Source organism: Triturus cristatus, chromosome 11 (assembly GCF_964204655.1).
Source record: "Triturus cristatus chromosome 11, aTriCri1.1, whole genome shotgun sequence".
Taxonomy (NCBI): domain Eukaryota; kingdom Metazoa; phylum Chordata; class Amphibia; order Caudata; family Salamandridae; genus Triturus; species Triturus cristatus.
This window is the reverse complement of record NC_140594.1, coordinates 390,843,733-390,849,732: the sequence shown is the minus strand read 5'-3', so window position 1 is coordinate 390,849,732 and position 6,000 is coordinate 390,843,733.

Genomic DNA, 6,000 nt, shown 5'->3' with positions numbered 1-6,000 from the left:
ACCGAAACCGGCCCTGACAAAGAGCTCTGCCAGCCCGGAGGAGGGGGGTGGGAAGTGCTAGCGGAAAGCTTAGTGCCGCTTTTGTTTCTGGGGACCGCTGCAAAACCTGCCCCCAGTAACAAAAATGCCCCCCCCAGGAGTCTAAAATGCCCGGTGCCTGCTACGGCCAGTCCGGCCCTGGCTAGGGGTAAGTGTAGTATGCCCCCGCCATGGTACTGCAGGGGTCAGACGGGATCATGCTGTACTCCTGTCCACAGGCCCTGCTGTGGTCTGACCTGGTGTTCACCTGCTGAAACCGGGCCCGGGTCCCTGGGCCAAGATTAACAAACCCAGCAGTTAAGAACCAGGGATTAACAGGTCCGGTATTTGTAGAACCAGAGAATCCAGGCCAGGAAACACAATTTTTCTCAGAATGGCCTGTAGCACTAGCCCCCCACCCCAAAACCACTCTAGGTCAGTCATTATGGCAGCTTCTGTGGCTAAGGTGTTGTACGATTCCTGCATGGCCCATTGCAGTTTTTCCTATGTTAGCATAATTATGCATACTGTAGGCCTCATTTTCCTTTGCACACGTTACTATATAAACACGCCTGCCTTTGTGCCACATTGTATTTTCACACAGAACCTGCATATGTTTTTGTGTTCTGTTCTTTTCCTGGGATTTAGTCTGCACGCCACAGACAAGGTCAAGCAACAATGCCCGTTGTTATTTTCTGTGTTCAGGCACTAGCACCTAGACATAACATGAGAACGCAGCTGCTGTTTGTGAGTGCACATGTCTTGCCATATAGATGAGCACAGAGGTCCAAAGAACACATATGGAATGAGAGTTCAGAGACAAGAGCACTGCATCCACGAGATGTAGAGCGACCATCTGTGTATGCTAAGGTATGGGGTCTGCCACTAACCCCAGAGATCTTTGATATAAAATAATTTAGCTTCAGTAAAAGGGGAGGGGGGTTAGACAACTCCCTCTTATAACATGACAGGGCTTTTCATGGTATACAGTTTATTGACCATGCTAACAGTATTTTTAGTTTGAATTTGTTTTATAATTGGGGCACCTATAGTGCATTTTGGCAGCACAATAGTTTAAATAAATATTCTAAACTTCCTTTGTGTCTCCTGTTTATCTTATTGTGAACAAGTATGAGTGAGAGAGTGGAAAGGGGTGTCCTGTTACCCCGATCTCTGAGAGGGTCGAGAGGGTTGTTTTCTGTGGTGCAAATTCACTTGTCTCTCTGGTAAGGTTAGGAGGGCAAGTGAAGCACTATAGCTAGTCAAACTGGGTCTCATAGGTACCGTGGTGGTATGGTGACTCAATCCCTACATGCCAAGTGAAGGAGAGTAGGGTCTGCTTCTTCTTTTTTTTTTTTTTTAAATCTCTTTTATTACATTTTTTAATACAAACATAGAGTATGAAACCAAGCATACATTTGCACAATAAAATAACAGTATTTCTGAAAACATGGTTACATTGCGGGTCAATATTAAAAAATTATTGCGTAGTAAAGCATCACTTGCAACTGCATCTCCATGTTTATAAATGTGCTTTGTATCTGTTATGGCCTACTCGCTGCCTCTAATTACAATAGACACCGCTGCTTTGCATATTTAGATCGGAAATGCAACACCTAGCTGGAAAATGTATCGTTGGAGTGCTATGTTCATAGGAGATCTGCGTTTGGGTATTGCTGCATTACGTAATGATCTAATGACCTGCCGCGGTGTTTAGACCAAGAGATAACACATTTTTATCTTATGCTAAGAAAAAAAACATACATTGCGAAAGAAAAACAAAAAATCATAAACAAAATGCGAAATGAACGCCATCTAATACACTATGCGGGTGGGTCGGGATTTGTGCGTCGAAGTATGTTGAAGTCAGTGCTTGACTTGTGCTTGTGTATGGATTTAGGAGAGTTGTGGCGTAGCAAGCGTCCTTGGGGTATCACGGGAATATCTGAGTGTGTGGTTTGTGTTGGGGAAAGAGGGGTCCACGTTAGGGCATTTGTGACGAGGGGGGGCGCCTAGCGGCCTAATGCTCCTTCAATGTCACTGGTTGTGAAGATGCAGGGCTATCTGTGCCGTCTGGATGTATGAGCATTTGAAGCATAACGTCCCAGGACTGAGTTATTGGATATTTGTGTAATCCCGCTGTTTCCTCTCTATGTAATGTAGTACCCTCAGCCTACGCCCACACCGCGAGGGATTTCACCCAGCTGACCTGTGTTGGGGGGTCGCTGTGTTTCCATCTCTTCGTAATTAGGCACTTTGCCATTATTAATCCTAGATCCCTGAATCTGGAAGTTACTTTATTTTTCTCGTCCGCTGACATAGTCCTAATATGCAAAGTTCCCATGTGCGCTGTAGCGGCATCTTAGTGCAATTCGCTAATGTCTCCGTGACTGCATGCCAATATGCAGGGGTAGAACCACAACATATGTAAAAGGTCAGCATCAGCCAGTTGGCACCTTGGCTAGGAAGAGGTAGTGATATTGAAGTATTTGTTCATTTTATCTGGGGAGAGGTACGCCCTGTGCAATATATACGTCTGTATGAGTTTAAACCTCGAACTACGCGGTATATACGTGGAGCCAGCGATTATCATGTCCCATTCCTTATCTGTCCATGGTTGCTCCCTATCCTCAGCCCATCTCTCATGGAGACTCGTCAGTGGTTTCAGTGTGTGCGCAAGGAGAGCTGCCACCAACCAACGGACCACGTGCATACGAGTAGGATCTGCTTCTTATGGTTACCCCACACTTTTTGCTAATGTTTCACTGTTTTTCGACTTTAGTCTGGCTGGGGCCCTGCTAACCAGGACCCCAGCCTAGCTGCTTCATCTCTAAAATGATTCCCAGTACTTTAGGTACACTCCAGATTGGATTCTGGGGTACCCTTATAAGTCCCTGGTATATGGTATACCATGTACCCAGGGCATAGGTACCCCAGAGGCCTACCAGGGGCTACAGCATGTATTATGCCACCCGTGGGAAGCCTTCCAAAATGACACCACAGGACTGCTACTGCAGCCTGGGTAAGGTGATGCATGCACCCCTTACTGAGATATAGGTTCACTATATCTCTCCATATCACTGCACATATAAATCTATCAGTCACCCCTATGGCAGGCCTTACTAATCCTGAAGGCAGGGTGCTGGGTTTTATGTGAGGGGGTACCCATGCATAGGCAGAGCCCCTCTGCAGCCTTCGGGTTGTTTGTGATGCAGCCAAACCATATACTCTTAAGTGCATTATAACTAAATGGTAAATGCTAACTTTGGGATGGCTGCACGGAAACATGTCATGTTTGGTGTCAAACACTTTGGAACCATAACCCCACACCAGTAACTGGTGTGGGAGTATGGTCCCACCCTTCTAGAGGGAGAGACATGACAGCACCGGTATACCCGGTACCAGCTAACAGAGCCCTGGCATCACAAAATGGATGCTGCCAGCCACAGACACGAGTCTGCCCTCCTGCTTCTGACCAAAACTCCAGCAGGTGAGACCTGGACAATAGGTTTCCCGTCACAGGGAGGTGTCACAACCTCCCAGACAGGCTTTAGTGTATTGGGGCTGGGTGTGTTCACTCCAAGAGTGCTTTGAAGTTCAGCACTGGGGGCACATTTGGTGTCCCTGTGCATAGTCCAGCTCAAACCGGTTGCAGGGGCTACCAGACCGTGCTCTGTCACGAAACTGGACAAAGGAAATGGGTGTAGCCACCCCTCTTTCCTGTCCAACCCCTTCCTTGGGTATAAGAAAGGAACCCCTGGCAACAGGACTTTAGATTACACCTGGATGAAACTCTGATACTGAATCCTGGAACTTCGACGATCTACATTGAACTACATGACTGAAGAATCTCCCTTGGAGTAAAGGAGTTACTCTCTTGCAAGGCAGAAACCAAAGACGCATCTGTCCGGTTTGCATCTCCAAAGCTCCCGCCGGACTCCGAAGAATTTTGCAACACATGAGGTGGGTTTCTGTGGTCTCTGAGGTTGATCTGTGCACTCAGCAATTCTGAGGCTTGTATCCCTCGTGGAAGACCGTGCAACCCAAACCCCTGGACACCGCAACCATTTGCAGAAGCATCAGCTTTCCAGTGACTTCTACAGCTGAACTTTGGGTTACTTGTAACCCTGACCCAAGCAGCATTTGCACTGAAGATTGCACGCTTACACTCCACGAGTGTTCCATGAGCTGGCCCTTTGTTTTCTCTTGAGGTCCCTTCGCGATCCCTAGTCCGTCAACAGGTGGGTCCCTGTGAAGGCAACTTTAATTCTAATTGGGCTTACCTGGTTGCTCCAGATGTGCCCTGACTCTCCATTGCTTGGGGAGTCCCCAGGACCTTGCTGGTCAGCACCGAAGCATCTTTTTTCTTCCTGCGTGGGTTGCTCTTGCCAAGGCTTGTTAGGTCCAATCAGGGCACCGACACGGCAGCACTCGACATCCTTCATGGGACAGCTCGAATGCAGCTCCTGGTTGTCCTCAACACCTCCCGGTCCTCATGGCTGCAGAGTCAAGCCTCACCTCTTCGCACCTGAAACACCCGACATCAGTGGGCATTCGTCTATCGTGCCCCTGGTCACTGGCAAGTGACCCAGACTCTGTCCCCTCTGCTTTCAGGTTCTTCTGATCTTTGATCCAGGCTTGGAGCACACCGGACACTTCTCTCCTTCCCGGCAGCAGCACTTTGCCGCAGAACGCCATTGAAATCAACAACGATTCCCAACACCATTTAACACCTATGCACCCAGCTTCCCTGGGTGAGGTAAGTCGAGTACTACGGTGCTCCCGTGGGTGCTGGCCCAAGAACACGTTTCACATTGGTGTGCAGTGGTTGGATTCAAGCTTGCTATTGCTTTACCAGATAATCTCTTTGAGTGACTAACTGCAAACCAGTTCTCCTTTCATTTAGTTATTCAAGAGGTAAACCAAGCTGCTTTACACTCCTTAAAGACTTAGCCTGAAGGCTGCTCTCCATAGCTACCACTAGGATAGCTTTCAATAAAGGTGGTCTTTAAACCTATCATCAATAAGGGTTGTTTGGACTGGTGCAAGGTGCCCACTATAACTAGTGGACAGCATATGCCAGGCCAACTTCTCACATCAAGGTTCTATGATCTCAATCATAGTTCTGTTCCCCGGCAGAATCTCTGCAACAAAGGCACTATATTCAGTCCTCGGAGTACCTGGATAAGATGGGAGGGGCTATGGGTTGCCCTCCCTCTGAGGCAGGGAGTCTCTGCTGGAGGTGCCAGCATGTTTCTCATTAGTGCTATGCCCTCTAGTTGTGGAAGGGGCAGCAAATATTGATTTACTCTCCTAGGACCTTTGTGAGGTATTTGGGGCATTGCAGAGTGCGTTGCACTTGTACTATTGTTTACAACTAGATTTAATTTTGGGAGTCAGCCCAAAGAAATTTTATAGAATCTTGTGGCAAATGGTATATTTTCAGGCACCTTGAACTGGTAACAGTTCAAATGACACATTTTTATAGCAACTTTGAGGGCAAATCGTAGTTCTCTTATAAGGAATGGTGTCACGCCTGGTGAACAAGGCATTTTATAGGATGCTGTATCAGAATCAATGGTCAGAACTGGAGAGAAAGAGGTTTAGAAGGAGGCGTGGTTTGTTTTTTTTGCCAGTGCCATTGTAAGCAAAATTGAGGGAATGGTGTATTTTAAAGCACACTGGGCAAGTAACAAACATTAGGAATAGACAGGATTTAAACATAATTTTAGAGAGATTTGAGGTTTTGTTCCCATATAAATTTTAAGAAATGTTGAGACAGAGGATGTATACAAAAGCACATTGGACCAGTGACATGATACCAAAATGCAATCCCCACACAAACTTGCCATTCCCACTCTATCATATTACATCTTTAGGACCAAAGGCCGCAACATGAAATAACGCATGGGGTTGTAAAAATGAACACATTACTGAATGCTCATCAATTAGTTTACATACAGCAGTACATTCTCAGACTAT